The sequence below is a fragment of the Schistocerca cancellata genome, chromosome 4, assembly GCF_023864275.1.
Source record: "Schistocerca cancellata isolate TAMUIC-IGC-003103 chromosome 4, iqSchCanc2.1, whole genome shotgun sequence".
In the NCBI taxonomy this organism is placed as follows: domain Eukaryota; kingdom Metazoa; phylum Arthropoda; class Insecta; order Orthoptera; family Acrididae; genus Schistocerca; species Schistocerca cancellata.
Window position 1 is genome coordinate 459,766,116 of NC_064629.1, and position 21,486 is coordinate 459,787,601.

A 21,486-nucleotide genomic window follows, 5' to 3' on the forward strand; every position below is an offset into this window, starting at 1 on the left:
TTAAAACTCCAGCAAGAATTACAAAACCCTCTGCCACTACTGCACTACCAAATATTTGTTAACACTCTCTAAACAGCAAAAGGTGTAAATACAAATTTTAGCTATCATGAAGCCCAAAGCCAGCCAAAGCGTAAAAGATCTTTGACTGCAAGAGTGTTCAACACACAGAGCATAGAAACATTAGTCGATTATTATCAAGAGAGAGGTGGAAGCAGTTTCTCCAGAGCATGACACCAACAAAAAGTTTGAAAAGTTCTCTGACATTTCCAACTACTATTTTGAAAAAGCATTTCCTCCAAAAACATGGGTGGTAAGGAATACAAATCTAAAAGCTAAGTCATAGGCAGTAAGAGATATAAAAGTCTCAAGCAACACAAAAAGAAAATTGCTCAGTTACCAAAAAATGCACAACGTATCTCTTCTCCTTAACAGTTATAGTACAAAATATATTCAGGTTTACAGAAAAATCATATGCCAGGCCAAAATAATGGCAAATTATAAATTTATATCAGGGTCAGAAAATAAAATTGAAGCAATCTGGAAAGTAATGAAGCAGGACAAAATCAGTAAAAATGAAAATATCACACTGAACTGTGACAACCACAGAATTACTGACCTGCAGCAGATTGCAAATCTCTTCATGCAGTACTATGAAGGCAGTGCAAAAAAACTAGTGCTTTCACTGTTCAAAATATTTTTTGTAGTCATCTTTAAAAATGGCTGACAGATCCCCCCTTGTTTTTTCCTTGATTTCTTCAGTGTTGTCAAATCAGTGTCCTATCATGCCTTTTATCATGTGGGGAAATAAGAAAAAGTTGTACAGAGCTAGGTAAGGTGAGTAAGGTGTGTGAGGCAGTGGAACAATGCCATTTTTAGCCAAAAACTATCTAACAGAGATGGCTGTGTGTGCATGTGTGTTGTCATGGTGGAAGAAATCTTCCATTAAAATTCTTGAACTGATCGCTAAGATAACCCACTAATCACTGACAGTTGATTAGTTGTCTGTTGATGGTCTGTGAGAATAAGCTCTTGAATTTTTTTCAATGTTTTCGTTGATTCAGGCAGTTGATGGACATCTAGAATGAAGTTTGTCATTAGTCGAGATGTCGCCATTTTTAAATCAAGCAAACCCCTGGAACCCTTGAGTTTTACCCATAGCTTCATCTTGGTAAGCTGTTTTCAACATTAAAACAGTTTCAGCAGCATTTTTACCAAGCAGAAAACAAAATTTCATAACTGCACATTGTGCACAAACTTGCAATCATAAAAAATGAAAGAAGAACAAAACAGCACTAGCAAAAACAATCACTGCAGATGAACAGAACAAGACAGTTTGAGAACACAGGTGACACTAAACTGGCAATGAGTTGTTCCATACAAGATTAGCAGTAGAAATGCATACTACACAAGCCCAATCAACCAACAGAACAAAGTAAATTCTTGCATACACTGAATCTGTCTATGATACATCCCCAAATGAAATCATTCACATAGCAAAAACTTTCAGAAAAATGTACTCTGGAATTGATGGTATTCCAGCTTTTCACCATAAAGGAATGTATTATAAACATTGCCTCACCCCTTGCAGAGATAATCAACTCATCCTTCATGATATGACCCTATCCCAACTGTCTTAAATATGTTAAAGTGATCCCTATTCATAAAGAAGGGGATAAGGCAAATTTGGAAAACTATAGACCGACCTCACTATTATTAGTTTTTGCAACACTCACTGAAAGAGTTATGTATAACAGGCTACTAGAATTTCTAGATAAGAACAAAATCCTTGCTGCTGTGCAGCATGATTTTTGGAAAAATAAATCTACAAATGGTGCCATATATAATTTATTACAAAATGCTATTGAAGCACTGGATAACAAATGAAATGCTTCTGGTATTTTCTTAGATCTAAGCAAAGTTTTTGACATCTTGGACCACAGAATCCCTTAGAGAAAACTCCAAAAGTATGGCATTAGAGACACCACATTAAAATGGTTCTCCCCATACTTGAAAAATTGGAAACAGAAAGAAGTGATAACACATGAACAAAATGATAGCACAAGGCTCAAAATGGTTCAAATGGCCCTGAGCACTATGGGACTTAACTTCAGAGGTCATCAGTTCCCTGGAACATAGAACTACTTAAACCTAACTAAGCTAAGGACATCACACTCATCCATGCCCGAGGCAGGATTCTAACCTGTGACCATAGCGGTCACGCGGTTCCAGACTGTAGCGCCTAGAATTGGTCGGCCACTCCGGCCGGCTTGCTGATGACACTAGCATCATTCTTACAGGGATAACATGAACACAGCTATATGACAACATAAATAAAACTACAGACCAGCTAAATGACTGGTTTGGAGGAAATAAATTAATAATAAACACACCCAAAATAACTATTTTTAATTTCTGTTTTGAAAGGGAAGCCTGCAATTCTGTGACAATAAATTCTAGTGGAATTACACTTTCACTGGAATCAAAATTTTTAGGCATATGGATTCAACATGATTTTAAATTTGCAGATACACACAACAACAAAAAAATGACACTGAAAAAAGAATTTTACAGCCTACATTTACTTGCACACAAAGTCCTGCACTGCATTTGGTATCTTTCTTTGCCATTTAAACATTAATTTTGAGCCAACAGAAATACCACCTAGTAGTTTTGTGTAACTCATCTAATCAAAATAACTCATGTATATACCGAAACAATGGAAACTCCAGGTTGGAATATTGGACCAGTCCAGGCTTCCAGAGATGGCGGTTATGTGTTGATGAGGTGTGCTTGCTTGTGTGGATGAATGTGTGTGTATTTCCTTTTCTGAAGAAGGCTTTGGCCAAAAGTTAAATGTGTAACAGTCTTTTCATTGTGCCTGTCTGGGACTCATTGTGTCATCTTTACTGTGAGTAACAATCTATCTTTTTCCTTATTTTGTTCACTTACACAACTGCTGGTTGGACTTTTGATAAATGTGTTGTAGAGTTTATGCAAGATTTTGCAGCCCTCCACTGGAAGCTCATAAAACACTGAATTTTTAGTATCTTGACCTCAAATTTTATGTAGCTTAGTTGTATTCTACAGTCAACATCTGAGCAAAATATCGTTGAAATTGGAAATTTTGAGGCGGGAGTGCTTTCCAAAATTGGATTTCTTGGTGCAAAATGATTTGGAGAACTAAATTAGAAATAAAATTACAGAAAATATGTGTTTTCAAACTCTATTCTGGACAGTTAAAGCAGTCTTCTTGTTTTTTATGCTTTCTCTAGGTACTGTTATATTATGACTGACATGTACTGGCGAGCATAGGGTTGCTTTAAAACTTAAAAAAATGTTTAATTTTGAACTATACAAGTGTGTGACTTGACTGAGTGATACACGTGTCATGAAATTTTGTATTGTTTTTCTTGTGTCTCTGTAATTATATGAACCTTAATAAAAGTGTCTTATCGTAACAAGTTGGAGTTTTCGGTGCGTGGTCCATCACTACAGCCGAAAAAAAAAACCACATTGGGTTTGATGGACTGAAGGTAATCCATTTATGTATTGATGTTGTACTTTGCAAGTTTTACAAGCTGCACTACAAATTACATGCTTTTGATAGACTTTTAAGATGTCAGGGCATCTAAGCATGAGCCTTTATTAGTACTCAGATTATAATATGTTACTTTAGCTTTGGAAGAATGGAATCCAACATGTCATTAACAACAGCTGACTACCGACCCCTAATACTACACATGATCAAACAATGGAGTAAATAGAATATATGCCCAAGGAGTATGAAAATATCCATTGGTTTAAAACAGTTCAATGTCACATGTGCCCAGCAGAGTCAGTTTGGTAATTATGTCAGATGCTGTTCTAGCAGACGTATTATGATTTTACAAACCAGTCAGTAGCTATTCCAGTAGCCATTGAGAGAACAGATTGCAACCAACAGTAGACTGTGGCACACATTGGAACAAATGATGACTGTCGTCTGGACTTTGAGGTCATACTTGGATAATTCCAGTGACTGATAGAGAAGATTAAGAAGACCAGCCTTTGTCTTTTATAGAACAAACCAGCCATTGCATTACATCAGATTTATTCAAACAATGACAGAGCCCTGTATGAAGCACTGTTTGGACAAGATAAGACTCAGCATTAATGGTGGGCATGAACTTACAATTGCTTATTTCTATCAGCTATCAACTTACCCCCAGCTGTAACCAAAAACTTTACAGAAAACCTCAGTTCACTAGTATGTATGTTATCCAACAATGCTGTCATTATTGAAAGTGTCTTTAATCATCCAACAATCAATTATAATAGGTACAATTTTGTTAGTGGAGAGCATGACAAGGCATCCTATGAAATAGTACTATATGCCTTCCCTGAAAACAATGTGGATCATTCTAGCAACTGGCAGAGAAGGCTGAGAAGACCAGCCTTCAGCAAAGAGTTTTAGCAAAACTCACAATTTGCAGCATTGTGGGCCCTTGGTACTGAATTGAATTGAAGGGCTGATCCAGAGACTTCAAAGGTTCTGTGACAAGGTAGGCTATGACTTCCTGGACTTGCACCATAGAGTTGAGAACTGCAGGGTCCCCCTAAATGGTTCATGTTCCATTTAGTCCAAGTAATGACAGCTGTAGTAGGTCTACAAGTATTACTATAAGAACCAAAGAAATGCCCCTAAACAGGTGAGAGTATTAAAATCCTAGTTGTTAACTGCCGAAGCATTAAAAAATAAAGTACCAAAGTTTGAAGTGCTTCTGAAAAGCAGTGAAGCTCACATAATACTAGGTACATAAAGCTGGTTAAAAGCTAAAGTTAATGGCAGTGACATTTTTGGGGAACATTTATGTGCATATTGAAAGGATACACTAATGGGAAATAGAGGTCATGTATTTGTCACAGTAGACAAGTTATTCAGATCCACCAAAATAGAAATTGAAGCTGCATTTGAGAGTGTTTGGGCAATACTCAGTATCATGGGTGGCCATACAACTATAACTGGATCCTTCTATCGACCACCAGACTCACTTCCTGATGTAACCAAAAACCTTAGAGAAAACCTTAGTTCACTTGTACTTAAGTTCCCCAATTATACTGTAATCATCAGAGCTGACTTTAATCCTTCAACAACCAACTGGGAAAATTACAGTTTTGTTAGTTGTGGGTGTGACAAGATATCCTGTGAAATGTTACTAAATGGCTTCTCTGAAAACTTCCTAAAACAGATAGTTTCGAAACCCACTCATGATGGAATATTTTAGATACAATGTCAACAAATAGATCTGATCCCTTTGAAGATGTCCATATTGAAACTGGTATCAGTGACAATGACACAGTTGTGACAACATTGATCACCAAAGTGCAATTAAAACAAACAGAAAGTTATATATGTTCAGTCAGCCAGAGAAAAAAAGCATTGGCATCATATCTCAACGATGAAGTTGAACTTTTAGAACAGGACAGCCGCATCTAGGGAAGGTATGGTTCAGGTTGAAAAGAACAGCTGACCATGTGCTGGATAGATATGTACCAAACAGAACAGTTCATAATGGGAGAGACCCTCTGTTGTATATATATTCACTGTATAGAAAATTCCAAAGAAACAGAGAATACTGTATAATAGGTATAAAATAAAACATAGCACTATATATAAAGAGAAGCTAAATGAAACTCATTTGGCTGTCAAGGAAGGAATGTGTGATGCCTTCAGTGAGTACCCTAAAAGAATTTTTTCCAATGATTTTTCACAAAACCCAACGAAATTCTGGTCATACATAAAGGCTGTCAGTGGTACTGAAGTTATTGACTAGTCACTCATGGATGAGACAGAAACTGTTACTGAGGGTAGTAAAACAAAAGCTGAGATGCTTAACTCCATTTTCAAATGTTTTTTTGTTGTAAAGAAAAACCCAGGACAACTGCCTGTATGATAACAGATAACAGTGTCACATAACAATACAGCTATCACAGCTACAGCAATGTGTCATCTGCTGAACATGTATACTGTCTTCAAATTTGCTCAGAATTTTCCAACAAAAGAGGAGGAAACTGATTTGGAAATATAATCAGAAGTGCTAATACAATATGCTGCCAGTGCTCTTAAAATGACAACTGTGAATGCATGAGATTCAGTAACTAATCAGTATATTGACAACAGAATAAATTAAGTTGGTTGGTTATAAACAAAAAAATAAATACCAATGCTATGTGCCAAGGCTAATCATCAGCTGGTTCTGCATTGATGATTATGATAAGATCTGACTGTATTTTTGTTGTATGAAAAGTGTAATATTATTAATATAAAATAAGACATTTGAATAGTGTAGTGTGGAAACTGCAGGAGTAAGTAAAGTAAGAATCTTAACTAGTGAGTGTCGATCTCAGTGAAAAACAAACTTAAAAATAATAATAAGAAGAAAGTAAATTCTATTGTAATGCCTGTATTGCATGAGATAACATTAAAATATTTGTGATAAATAATTTTCAATGGACATATTTAAAATGTTATGCATAAATGACTGTTTGTGATGAAATGTGGTTTGCTTCAGATGGACTTTTACCTAAACTAGTTTGTCATGTGACTCACAATCAATAATAATGTGGTCCACCTCCCATGGAATCTGGTCCAAGAGTGACAAAATAACATAGAAATACGATGTAGAAATACAGGTCCATGCGAGTACCAGAAATGTTGCCCAACATAAAGAGTCTTTGCTTGACTTAGTTCATAGAAATACCTTGATAAAGCACCTAAATGTAAATGTGGGAATTGATGAACAAGCCTTATACACTAGAATTATTTCTGAAGAACATAAATTCTATAAAAGTTATGTACTTAAATGGACACTGACTTCAAAGTGACAATATTAACTTTATAAATTCACTAACAGGGTCCAATTTAGCACTAATATTTTGTGGTATGGATGGGTTTGGAACATCATGCATTCTAGTAGATCAATCACTAAGCTTCAAAGTCAGACAAACCTTTAATTGCTTAAAAAAGGAACTACACTCCTGGAAATGGAAAAAAGAACACATTGACACCGGTGTGTCAGACCCACCATACTTGCTCCGTTCACTGCGAGAGGGCTGTACAAGCAATGATCACACGCACGGCACAGCAGACACACCAGGATCCGCGGTGTTGGCCGTCGAATGGCGCTAGCTGCGCAGCATTTGTGCACCACCGCCGTCAGTGTCAGCCAGTTTGCCATGGCATACGGAGCTCCATCGCAGTCTTAACACTGGTAGCATGCCGCGACAGCGTGGACGTGAACCGTATGTGCAGTTGACGGACTTTGAGCGAGGGTGTATAGTGGGCATGTGGGAGGCCGGGTGGACGTACCGCCGAATTGCTCAACACGTGGGGCGTGAGGTCTCCACAGTACATCGATGTTGTCGCCAGTGGTCGGCGGAAGGTGCACGTGCCCGTCGACCTGGGACCGGACCGCAGCGACGCACGGATGCACGCCAAGACCGTAGGATCCTACGCAGTGCCGTAGGGGACCGCACCGCCACTTCCCAGCAAATTAGGGACACTGTTGCTCCTGGGGTATCGGCAAGGACCATTCACAACCGTCTCCATGAAGCTGGGCTACGGTCCCGCACACCGTTAGGCCGTCTTCCGCTCACGTCCCAACATCGTGCAGCCCGCCTCCAGTGGTGTCGCGACAGGCGTGAATGGAGGGACGAATGGAGACGTGTCGTCTTCAGCGATGAGAGTCGCTTCTGCCTTGGTGCCAATGATGGTCGTATGCGTGTTTGGCGCCATGCAGGTGAGCGCCACAATCAGGACTGCATACGACCGAGGCACACAGGGCCAACACCCGGCATCATGGTGTGGGGAGCGATCTCCTACACTGGCCGTACACCACTGGTGATCGTCGAGGGGACACTGAATAGTGCACGGTACATCCAAACCGTCATCGAACCCATCGTTCTACCATTCCTAGACCGGCAAGGGAACTTGCTGTTCCAACAGGACAATGCACGTCCGCATGTATCCCGTGCCACCCAACGTGCTCTAGAAAGTGTAAGTCAACTACCCTGGCCAGCAAGATCTCCGGATCTGTCCCCCATTGAGCATGTTTGGGACTGGATGAAGCGTCGTCTCACGCGGTCTGCACGTCCAGCACGAACGCTGGTCCAACTGAGGCGCCAGGTGGAAATGGCATGGCAAGCCGTTCCACAGGACTACATCCAGCATCTCTACGATCGTCTCCATGGGAGAATAGCAGCCTGCATTGCTGCGAAAGGTGGATATACACTGTACTAGTGCCGACATTGTGCATGCTCTGTTGCCTGTGTCTATGTGCCTGTGGTTCTGTCAGTGTGATCATGTGATGTATCTGACCCCAGGAATGTATCAATAAAGTTTCCCCTTCCTGGGACAATGAATTCACGGTGTTCTTATTTCCATTTCCAGGAGTGTATATTTGAAAGCTGCTGCATAGAATTTTTTAAAAATGTGGTATATTAATTTTTAGCACATAATGTATCTCTGATTATTCAATCACATGCACATTTCCAGCCAAATTTAAAAATTTGCTGAGTAGGTTGCAAGCATAAAAGTTGTATAAAAAGACCATAATTTGTGCTGAATTCAACATATGTTCAAGGTGACTCAGAGAAACAGGAAATTTTGAAATTTTTATAAGTAGTTGTGGATGAGTGTTAATGCTGAGTAACATATAGAAACCAGTCACATCATCTTGTCCTTTAGCTAACATGGAACTTGGAGTGGAGTGCAATGTGCTTTTGCCATCAGCGATTTTTACAAAAACAATGACAGTGTGCAGGCTGTACAAAGAGAATTACACCATCACTTCAATTCAAGATGCTATGATCATATTCCATCAATACATGTAGTTAACACGTGGTTTCATAATTTTGAAGAAACAGGATAAGTAATGAAGAAACAGGATAATTAATGAAAAAGAAACCTCCAGGCTGTGGGCAAAATATTCATACACCAGGCAATATTAAAGTCATTCAAGTTGCTGTTATAAGAAGCACACATCAGTCAATCAATTGTCATGCACCATCCCAGGTGAATAGTTCAGGTGTTTGAAGAATATTGGTACACAACTTACATTACCATCCATACAAGCTGCAGATCATGCAGGAACTGATACCTAATGATCACCTAATGCAACAACAATTCTGTGAATGAATGATCAGCTAGATACATGATGGTAATGAGTTTCTTAAAAACATGGTCATGATGGATGAAGCCCTTTTGCATGTTAATGGATTTGTTAATAAACAAAATTTTATTGTGCATGAAAAAATCCTACTCAGCTATACCAACATCTACTGCACAGTAGCAGTGTTATCATGTGGTTTGTTATACCATTGTATGGCATACTTGATCCTCATTTTTCTGAGGACAAGAATGACCTTGTGATTAAAATCACATTGATAAGAATATCACCATGTTCACAGCCTTTGTTGTATATAAATTATACACATTTCTATGAATTATTGATACTGGCGGGTTTCAACAAGATGGATCAATGTTAGTCCCAGTATGAATATTGATCGGTGCTGAATGCCAGCTGTTTGGCAGTTGAATAATTTCAAGGAAAAATGACACTCTATGGCCCCCCAGATCCCCTGAAGTGTCAGCATGGAATTCCTTCTGGGAACACCTTAAAGCAAAGTGTATTGAAGTCAACCTGCTACAACAGAAGAATTGTAAGCTAATATCCAAGAAACAACTGCTGAAATTCCTATTGACATATTACTTTGAACCATGCATGATTTATCTGAGAGATGGCTGGGAAGTTTGTGCAGAAGATGAAGCTCATCTGGATGATGTCATCTTCAAGGAATAAATGGACTTTATGTGTTTTTAGATTGTGTATTTTTTACTATTAAATGGAAAAGAAATTTATTTAAAAACATTTTCCATAACAATATTTAATTTTTTCAATTTTCTCTTTCTCTATACGAGCTGAGATTGATTTGCCATTTGTCTAAAGGACTTGTTATCTACAAATGGTCTGGTTCTAAATTTTATATATATATATATATATATATATAAAAGGAACTTTAATCGATAAAATGTGAATATATTTGTTTGGAAAGCAGTATTCAGTTGACACTATTACAGGCTTTAGCATCAATATTCATGAGTATATTCAATGAATGTCTCCTTTCATAACAATACATGACAAATCCAACAAAATGAACTTGTTGATAACTGAATGCATTGACACCTCTATAAAACTGGAAACTGTACATGGACTCAAAGGACAACAATGATGCAGAGTTACTCAAGTGTGTAAACAAATACAAAAGAATATTTGAAAAAGTTTTTAAACAGACAAAACAAATGGCAAACAGTATATTCTTCTCAAATCTCATAAACAAATCAAAATCTATGTGGTAGATTGTCAAAACTGACGTAGTTGATGAGAAAATTACTCATTTTAACATTAAATTAGAAACTGATGCGAAAACTGTTACAAACTCCATACACATCTGTGAAGAGTTCAGCAAGTGCTTATTACTTCAAATAGAATCCACACCTTCTCTGCTTCCTCACATAAATCCCATGATAGTATAACACAGATCTGGAGAATTTACATTTACTTATGGATCCTGTCATGAAGTTATTAACATTATAAAATCCATAAAAAAACTTAAATTTGTCAATTGGAATGAATTTCCAACACGAAGTCATAATATTGCACCACAGTTCTGTCACATAACAAATCAATTATTTGATGTGGACTGCTTTCCCAACAGGCTGAAATATGGAGAATTTCACCCTATCCACCAATGGGGAACACTAGATGAGATAGGAAATTTCTGTCGTGTATCAATATCATCAATTTTTTCATAATATTTGAGTGAACAGTGTGTAATCAATTAGAAAAGTATGACAAAACTCATAATATTATTCTGAATAATGAATATGGATTTAGCAATGGGTAAAGTACTGTGCACAACATTAATGAATACAGGGTGAGTCACCTAACGTTACCGCTGGATATATTTCGTAAACCACATCAAACACTGACGAACCGATTCCACAGACCAAATGTGAGGAGAGGGGCTAGTGTAATTGTTTAATACAAACCATACAAAAATGCACGGAAGTATGTTTTTTAACACAAACCTACATTTTGTTAAATGGAACCACGTTAGTTTTGTTAGCACATCTGAACATATAAACAAATACGTTATCAGTGCCATTTGTTGCATTGTAAAATGTTAATTACATCCGGAGATATTGTAACTTAAAGTTGACGCTTGAAACCTCCAACGTTCAGTCGTATGTTATAACAAACACGGGCCACGGTCGGCGAGCAGCATCTGCAGGGACATGTTTACAATGACGACCATGTTTACGAGTGTGGCTGTAGTGCACTGTTGTGGTTTGGTCTAGCTGTCGCAGTGTGTGCATGTAGCGCTTGCTGTTATTGTTATTCTGCATTCGTCTCCACATGCAGACCAACTGTAGTACACCGTGTTACCAGACGTCTGTGATAGTGTAGTGTTGTAGGAACTGTGATCATGGTGTATTCGAACTCTGAAAAGGCAGAGATGATACTCATCTTTGGTGAGTGTCGACAAAATGCAGCTGAAGCCTGCAGGGTGTATGCAGAACGGTACCCGGACAGAGAGCATTCAATGTGCCGCACATTGCAAAACATCTACCGCCAACTGTATGCAACATGGTCGTAGCATGCAAACGGGTCCGTAACAGGCTCGTCACAGGAGAAGCAGGTGCAGTTGGTGTGTTAGCTGCTATTGCCATGAACCCACACATGAGTACATGGGACATTGCGAGAGCCGGTGGACTGAGTCAAAGTAGTGTCATGCGCATACTGCATCATCACCGCTTTCACCCGTTTCATGTGTCGCTACATCAGCAATTACATGGTGATGACTTTAATCATCAATTGCAATTCTGTCAATGGGCATTAACAGAGAATGCGTTGCAGTTCTACCTGTTTACCGATGAAGTGGGTTTCACAAACCATGGGGCAGTGAATCTACGGAACATGCATTACTGGTCCGTGGACAATCCTCGCTGGCTCAGACAGGTAGAGTGACAGCGACCGTGGACTGTAAATGTATGGTGCGGAATCATTGGCGACCACCTCATCGGTCCTCACTTCATTGCAGGGGCCCAAACAGCTGCAACATACATCGCGTTTCTACAGAATGATCTGCCAACATTGCTCGAAAATGTCCCACTGGAAACGCATCGACGTATGTGGTATCAGCATGATGGTGCACCTGCACATTCTGCAATTAACACTAGGCTGACCCTTGACAGGATGTTCGACGGGCGTTTCATAGGACGTGGAGGATGCATAAATTGGCCAGACCATTCTCCTGATCTTACACCTCTGGACTTCTTTCTGTGGGGTACATTAAAGGAGAATGTTTACCGTGATGTGAATACAACCCCAGAGGATATGAAACAATGTATTGTGGCAGCCTGTGGCAACATTACGCCAGATGTACTGCGGCGTGTACGACATTCATTATGCCAGAGATTGCAATTGTGTGCAGCAAATGATGGCCACCACATTGAACATCTATTGGCCTGATATGTCGGGACACACTCTATTCCACTCCGTAGTTCAAAACGGAAACCTCATGTGTACGTGTACCTGACCCCTCATGGTAATGTACACATGCGTCAGTGTAAAAGACCAATAAAAAGGTGTTAGCATGTGGACGTAATGTGCTGTTCCAGTCTCTTCTGTACCTAAGGTCCATCACCGTTCCCTTTGGATCCCTACGTAATTCGGTGCTCTCCGATACACACGATCGAACAGCGGAGGATTGGTACTCAAGTGTCAACTTTAGGTTACAATATCTCCGGATGTAATTAACATTTTACAATGCAACAAATGGCACCGATTACGTATTTATTGATAAGTTCAGATGTGCTAACAAAACTAACAGGGTTCCATTTTAAAAAATGTAGGTTTGTGTTAAAAACGTACTTCCGTGCATTTTTTTATGGTTTGTATTAACCAATTACACTAGCCCCTCTCCTCACGTTCGGTCTGTGGAATTGATTCGTCAGTATTTGATGTGGTTTATGAAATATATCCAGCAGTAACGTTAGGTGACTCACCCTGTATATCACCAAAATAAGTAGATGCCTGATAACAAGCTATTTGCATCCATTATCTTTCGTGAACTTACTAAAGCATCTGACATGGTAAACCATTATGATTCATAAAATGACTGTTTATGGTTTCTATGGAAAATCTTTAAGCTGGCTTTCATTCTATCTCAGAATTAGAGAATATGGGGTAATTATACAACATAGAGATGAGAGGGCTTGTTGTAGCTGGAAGGAGATACAAGCAGGCATACCCAAGGGATCCATATTAGGCATTTTACTGTTCCTGTATTACATAAACAACATCCCATGTAAGATAGCCTCAGAAACAATTCTGCGTATAAATGATACAGCAGTGGTACTTTACTGCAAAACAATGATGAACTAACACAGAATACAAAAAGAACTTTTCAAGATTTTGAAACTTGAATAAACAAGAATGCTATAATGCTGACCCTTACAAAAACACAAATTGTACATTTAAGAACCAGACAGACTGCTAAATATATATCACAGTTAAGCTATGATGGTATAGAGCTGATTACTGCAGATTATGTTAAATTTCTTGGAGTTACTGTAAACCAAAACTTCTCATATACTTATCACATAAATTGCTTAGAGAAATGATTAAACAGTTTTGTTTATGCAATGAGCACTCTAAATGATGCTACTGGCTTAGCTGTTAAGAAAATTATTTATCATGCACATTTTATATCAGTTGTTAGATACGGCATAATTTTCTAGGATGTTAGAAAAGCAAACCATTTCATAATGTTCAAGATACAGAAAAAAACATCAGAGCTATCATGGGAATAAACAATTGGTGCTCATGCAAATCAATTTGCAAAATACTTGACTTAATGACAAATCCTTATATGTTTATTTATAAGATAGTCCTCTTCAAGTTAAAAAACACACAACTTTTGAAGACAAGTCTATTACACATGCTTATGAAACAAGGCATAGATCAGACTAAATATTGCCCTATCACAGATTTATCTTGTTTAAACATACCATGAATTAAATAACTTTGAAGCTTAGCAACAAAATACAGTCCATGTTCAAGGACTACTAGCTAAAAACTGCAGAAGCATACACTGAAAACTCCTAGGAAAGCAAATGTGATTACAACATGGAAGATTTTTATAAACAGGGGAGACAACTATCAAACAGTGACTGTGGTCAAGTGTGTGTGTGTGTGTGTGTGTGTGTGTGTGTGTGTGTGTTTTGTGTGCAGGCACACATGCACGTGCATTTTCTTTTAACATGTGTTATTGTTCTTTTATATATACCTAGGCAAGCATATGACAGCATTTACTGATGGAGTCACCAATGTTTGAAACAAACAGTTGTATTATGTAACAGATCATGTGATAATAAAGACTCTGTTCTACTGTCATACTCATTTTGATTTATCCAACTCCAGATGGTGTAGCAACAAAAATGGGCAAGGATGTAAATTATGAACCAGTAGGCTGTGAGTATTCAAAATTGAATGCAAGGTTTCTGAATTACTTGCCCTTAGCTTAGTCACATAGAAGAATGATGTGCATTCATTTTAACTAAATGTCTGAAAGTTCTATCTTAGACATACAGAGGAAGACAGAAACATTCACTGTCAGTAATACTGTCAGATAACTTTGCTCTAAAACAGCACTGTTGATACAGTGTGAAGAGACAATTTGAAACATTCACTTATAAAGCCATGTTGTTAAATCAGTCCTTGTAACACAATAAAAAATTCCATGAAAAAGAAAACCCATGTTTCAGTGAGTGTCATTAGAATGACATGTGAAAATAGCCCATGACAGGAGTAATTAACTTGTAAATGCGATTACAACTGCAATTTACGCGGCTTCTACCAGTTCAGTCAACAGAAGACATTACTGTCAGTTTGTTCGGAAAATATGAATCTCTAAAAGTATAAGGACATCTCCCTCACTGACAAACAGAACCATAGCTGCTGTTCATTATGTTACTGGTGGAAGCATAGACACAGTCCCACATCCAAATCCACATTTGTTGCAAGCTAATTTCACAGGTTTGGATGCCAAAAGGTTATGATGCAAACTATGCTGAAGCACAAAAGAAACTGGTATTGGCATGCATATTCAAATATAGAGATATGTAAACATACAGAATATGGCACTGTGGTTGGCAGCAGCTATATAAGACAAGTGTCTGGGGCATTTGTTAGATCAGTTACTGCTGCTACAATGGCAGCTTATCAATATTTAAGTGAGTTTGAATGTGGTGTTATAACCGGCACACAAGTGATGTGACACAGCACCTCTGAGGTACCAACGAAGTGGAGATTTTGCTGTATGACCATTTCACAAGTGTACTGTGAATATCAGGAATCTGGTAAAACACCAAATCTCCAATATCCCTGTGGCCAGAAAAAGATCCTGCAAGAACGGGACCAATGATGACTGAAGAGAATCGTTCACCATGACCGAAGCGTAACCCTTCTGCAAATTGCAGAAGATTTTAATGCTGGACCATCAACAAGTGTCATCGTGCAAACCGTTCAATGAAACATCATCAATAAGGGCTTTTGGAAGCCGAGTTGTATACTCTGATGACTGCACGACACAAAGCTTTACACCTCACCTGGATTCATCAATACTGGTATTGGACCATTGATGATTAGAATCATGTTTCCTGGTCAGACTAGTCTCATTTCAAATTGTATTGAGTGGATGGACGTGTACGGGTATGGAGACAACCTCATGAATCCATGAACACTTCATGTCAGCAGGGGACTTTTCAACCAGGTGGAGGCTCTGTGATGGTGTGTTGGAGTGATATGGGACCCCTGATATGTCTAGATATGGCTCTGACAGGTGACACACGCATAAGCATCCTATCTGATCATCTGCATCCATTGATGTTCATTGTGCATTCCAACTGATTTGGGCAATTCCAACAGGACAATGAGACACCTCACAAGTTTAGAATTGCTACAGAGTGGCTCCAGGAACACTCTTCTGAGTTTAAACACTTCCTCTGGTCACCAAAAGTCCCAGACATGAACATTATTCAGCATATCTGGGATGCCTTGCAATGTGCTGTTCAGAAGAGATCTCCGCCCCTCCTACTCTTACAGATATATGGACAGCCCTACAGGATTCAGATGTCAATTCCCTCCAACACTACTTCAGACAGTTTTGCATGCTTGCAGGGGCCCTATGCACTATTAGGCAGGTGTACCAGTTTGGTTCTTCAGTGTATCTTTGGAATGGAGCCTCTGGTGAAGTTGTTTTTATGAAAATAACTGTATTTCATCTGTCATCAGTTTTTAAATGTGTTCCCATTATTATCCTAGGAAATTCACATTTTAAAAGCCTCTTCTGATGCTAACTTCTTTTATCATCAAATACTCAAATTGCAAGGAATAACAAGAAAGACGTTAGTGAACTTATCTCTCAAACTATGAAATACTGATTCCTGCTGGTAACTGAAGACTTCAGTTACTAATATTTCACTAATACCATCTGATGATTAGCACATTATTTAATGCTTCACCAATAGTTAATGAATCACATTATCAATGGAACATTTGTTACTTACCACTTTGTAACTGTTTTCACTAACACTGGTTACAGGCAGATGGGGTTTACATGTCACATAGCGGCACTTTAAATTCTTCTGTTTTTCCCTTGCTGTATTGGAATGTTTGACCTTCTGTTTCAAATTTTTAAGACACGGTATTCCAAATTTTGGTTTTTTCAATTTTGTATGATGCTGCTGTTGTGTTTGAGATGTAGTTTGAAAGCTGGTGCCACTACCGTTCTTTTTATTGAGAGAACTATTGCACTTCAAAATTACTTTTACAGTTTTCAGCAGCATTTGAAGATGAAATCGGTCTGTAAAACCCCCACTGCAAAGAGAAAATTAAATTATAACTGTTAGATAATGTGTATATATCACTGAAAACTGCATTGAATAAGTGCAAATGTGTATCAGTGTTCACTTTTACTAGATTTATAAGAGTTTACAAAAATTTTGTATGTGGAGGAGGGGGAAGGAGGGCTGTGGTTTTAAAAATACTGGATATGCACACAGTCTTGGCTTACAGCATCAGTGTTTTAGGCTAAAATACTATTTGGTTTAGATGGCCAAAATGCTGCTCAGCAAATTCTGATTTAGTCATTTTGTTCATGATTACCATAAGACAGAAGGGCATTCTGCAACTTAAGAAATACATTATAATTAAGTAACAACTCCACTGTCATCATCATCAGTTTTTCTTGAAAAATATACCTATATTGAGTGTCTGCAGAATTAGGGTTCCTCTAAAATAGATTTTTCTGAGGTGTATAATAACTTACAAATCTGTCATTAGATAATATTGAACATGCAGTCAACACTGTGAGTCAGGAGCATTTATTAAGGATCAACTGTCAATCTTTCTCAATTCTTTCTGAAATTCATAGCAATTTTTTACCATTACCACTTCCTTATTTACAACAGCATTATATGTGAACAACCTCATGGAGCCTATTAAATTATACTCAAAAAATTTTAGGGCAGTATGTTTTTTCAGCCACACAAGTAGAGAAATAGTGATTAAAATTCTTCTGGGTACTATGCCGCGTCATTGCTAAAACTAACAACAATAATTAAGACCGACATTTCACCTGAATTGCAACAGCCTTCCTCAGGGCATGACTGATTTTGTATGGGGATAGGTGCTTCTATTTATTACAGGCTATCGATGTCTGACGTCACTGTTGTAAAACTTTTAATTGGCCTTCTAATATGATTGGCTAGTTATGACGTGAGGGAAGATGGAAGGAAAGAGGAAGATGTCCATGTCATCAATGATTGGTAGCTGTCCGCCAATCAGCGTTCGGCTTATGGTCGGCAAGTTCTCCTCCTGGTGTGCGCGGAAGTGGACTGACAGTTGCTCTACAGCTGTTTGTGCAGATACGTCCGTGTCCCATGTAGCTTCTGGCCCACGACCACTCGTGGCCCATTGGACTGTGATGGCCAGCAGCCAGGACGCCGGGAGTTTGTAGCCATCTTCTTTGTTGATGTTGTCAGGCGGCTTAATAATTTTGATCGCCTCCCGTATTTTGCATTCTCGCATCCACGATTCTTCCACCAGTACTCGGATTTCCTGGAACCTGATAGGTTGTCCACAGTCACGGTGGTGTTCCCCTATCCCCAATTTATTATGTGGTTGTAATTGTACATAGTGTTTATGTTCTGCTACTTGTAAGCTGACAGGTCTCGCTGTTTCTCCGCACTCACACTGTAGTTTGTAAACACCTGCAGTGTTAAGATTGTTGACTGCATTCTTGTTGGAACCTATCATTTTGTGGATCCTGTGACTGCTTTGAAAAATTTGTTTGAAACCTCATCGGCGGAGAACGTTGCCTAGCCATTCACTGATGCATTTTACATGTCGTAAGTGTACCAGTGAATGCTTCTCTTCTTTGCCTTCTTCTTGTGTTCTGCTCCCTTTGGTTTTAGCTACCTTTCTTATGATGTTGTCATCATAGCTGTTGGCACAAAACGAGTGTTGTAGCTCCTTTAATTCTTCTTTGATGTTATTTTCATCGCTTATCTGGTAGGCTCAGGCAGTTAACATATGCAGAGCAGAATACTTTTGAGCTGGGTGGTGGTGGCTCTCCACATGCAGGTACCAATTAGTGTGTGTTGGTTTCCGGTACACTTTGTGTCCCAGATTACCTTTGGCAGGTCTGTATACTTCCACATTCAGAAATGGCATGGTACCATTGTTTCCAGTCTCTTGTGTGAACTTTATATTTTTGTGCAGGCTATTTAAGTGCTTGAGGAAGTTTTCCAATTCCGCTTCACCATGAGGCCAGATAACGAATGTGTTGTCCACATATTGTAGCCAACAACTGGGACGTAACGGAGCAGAAGCTGGGGCTGTATGCTCAAAGGCTTCAATGAAGATATCTGCAGCTACAGGGGAGAACGGAGAACCCATTGCCACTCTATCTAACTGTTTGTAATATTTTCCCCGCCATGTGAAGTATGTAGATGACAGGCATAAGTGCACCAGATCATAGATATCCGGTTGGATCCGATCCTGTAGAATGCGTAAGGTCTCCTCAATAGGTACGTTAGTGAAGAGAGAATTGATGTCAAAACTGACCATAATGTGTGATGGCTTTATTCGCTGTTCCCTAATCAGTTGTATGAAGTGGGAAGTGTCTTTCATGTAGGAGTCTGTTTGTCCCATAAGACGGTGTAACTTAGGTGCCAGATGTTTTGCAACATAATACATAGGCGAATCGATTCCATTCACTATGGGCCTCAGCAGATAACACTTCTTATGGAGCTTAGGTACTGCGTAGATTCTAGGAGGAACAGGCACCTTGGTGATTAGCCTCTTGGCTGTGTCAGGATCAATTCGCGAGTCCTTTATGAGGGCATTCGTATTTCTGCCTATCCTTGCCATCGGGTCACTCCTTAGTACTCTGTAAATCGGATTGCTTAGCAGGATAGGCAGAAATACGAAGGCCCTCTTAATGGACTCGAGAATTGATCCTGACACAGCCAAGAGGCTAATCACCAAGGTGCCTGTTCCTCCCAGAATTTACGGAGTACCTAAGCTCCATCAGAAGGGTTATCCACTGAGGCCCATAGTGAATGGAATTGACTCACCTACGTATTATGTTGTGAAACATCTGGCACCTAAGTTACACCATCTTGTGGGACAAACAGACTCCTATATAAAAGACTCTTCCCACTTCATACAACTGATTAGGGAACAACGAATAAAGCCATCACACATTATGGTCAGTTTTGACATCAAGTCTCTCTTCACTAACATACCTATTGAGGAGACTATGCACATTCCACAGGATCAGATCCCACCAGATATCTACAATCTGGTGGGCTTATGCCTGTCATCTATGTACTTCACCTGGCGGGGAAAATATTACGAACAGTTAGATAGAGTGGCAATGGGTTCCCCACTCTCCCCTGTAGCTGCAGACATCTTCATGGAAGCCTTCGAGCAAACGGTCTTAGCTTCTGCTACGTTACGTCCCAGTTGTTGGCTACAATGTGTGGATGACACATTCATTATCTGGCCTCCCAGTGAAGCGGAATTGGGAAACTTCCTCCAGCACTTAAATAGCCTGCACAAAAATATAAAGTTCACACAAGAGACTGAAAACAATGGTACCCTGCCATTTCTGGATGTGGAAGTATACAGACCTGCCAAAGGTAAACTGGGACACAAAGTGTACCGGAAACCAATGCACACTAATCGGTACCTGCACATGGAGAGCCACCACCACCACCCAGCTCAAAAGTATTCTGTTCTGCATACATTAACTGCCTGAGCCTACCGGATAAGCGATGAAAATAACATCAAAGAAGAATTAAAGGAGCTACAACACACGTTTCGTGCCAATGGCTATTAATGCAACATCATAAGAAAGGTAGCTAAAACCAAAGGGAGCAGAACATGAGAAGAAGGCAAAGAAGAGAAGCTTCCACTGGTACACTTACCATATGTAAAAGGCGTCAGTGAATGGCTAAGCAGCATCCTCCGCCGATGAGGTTTCAAACCAATTTTTCAAAGCAGCCACAGGATCCATAAAATGATAGGTTCCACCAAGGATGCAGTCAACAATCTTAACACTGCAGGTGTTTACAAACAACAGTGTGAGTGCGGAGCTGCCTATATAGGAGAAACAGCGAGACCTGTCAGCTTATGAGTAGCAGAACACAAATGCTATGTACGATTACAACAACATAATAAATCAGCGACAGCAGAACACCACTGTGATTGTGGACAATCTATCAGGTTACACAAAACTCAAGTACTGGCGAAAGAATCGTGGATGCGAGAATGCAAAATATGGGAGGCGATCGAAATTATTAAGCAGCCTGACAACATCAACAAAGAAGATGGCTACAAACTCCCAGCTTCCTGGCTGCCTGCCATCCCAGTCCAATGGGCCATGAGTGGTAGTGGGGCATAAGCTACACAGGACATGGATGTATCTGCACAAACAGCTGTAGAGCAACTGTCAGTCCACTTCCGCACACACTAGAAGGAAAACTTGCTGACAATAAGCCGAATGCTGATTGGCGGATAGCTACCAATCGTTGACAACATGGACATCCACCAATAGCCTCTTTCATTCCATCTTCCCTTACATCATAACCAGCCAATCATATTAGAAGGCCAATTAAAAGTTTTACAACAGTGACGTCAGACGTTGATAGTCTGTAATAAATAGAAGCACCTATCCCCATGCAAAACCAGTTGTGCCCTGAGGAAGGCTGTTGCAATTCAGCAGAAATGTCGGTTTTAGATTATTATTGTTGTTAGTTTTAGCAATGACGCGGCATAATACCCAGAAGAATTTTAATCACTATGACACCGGCCG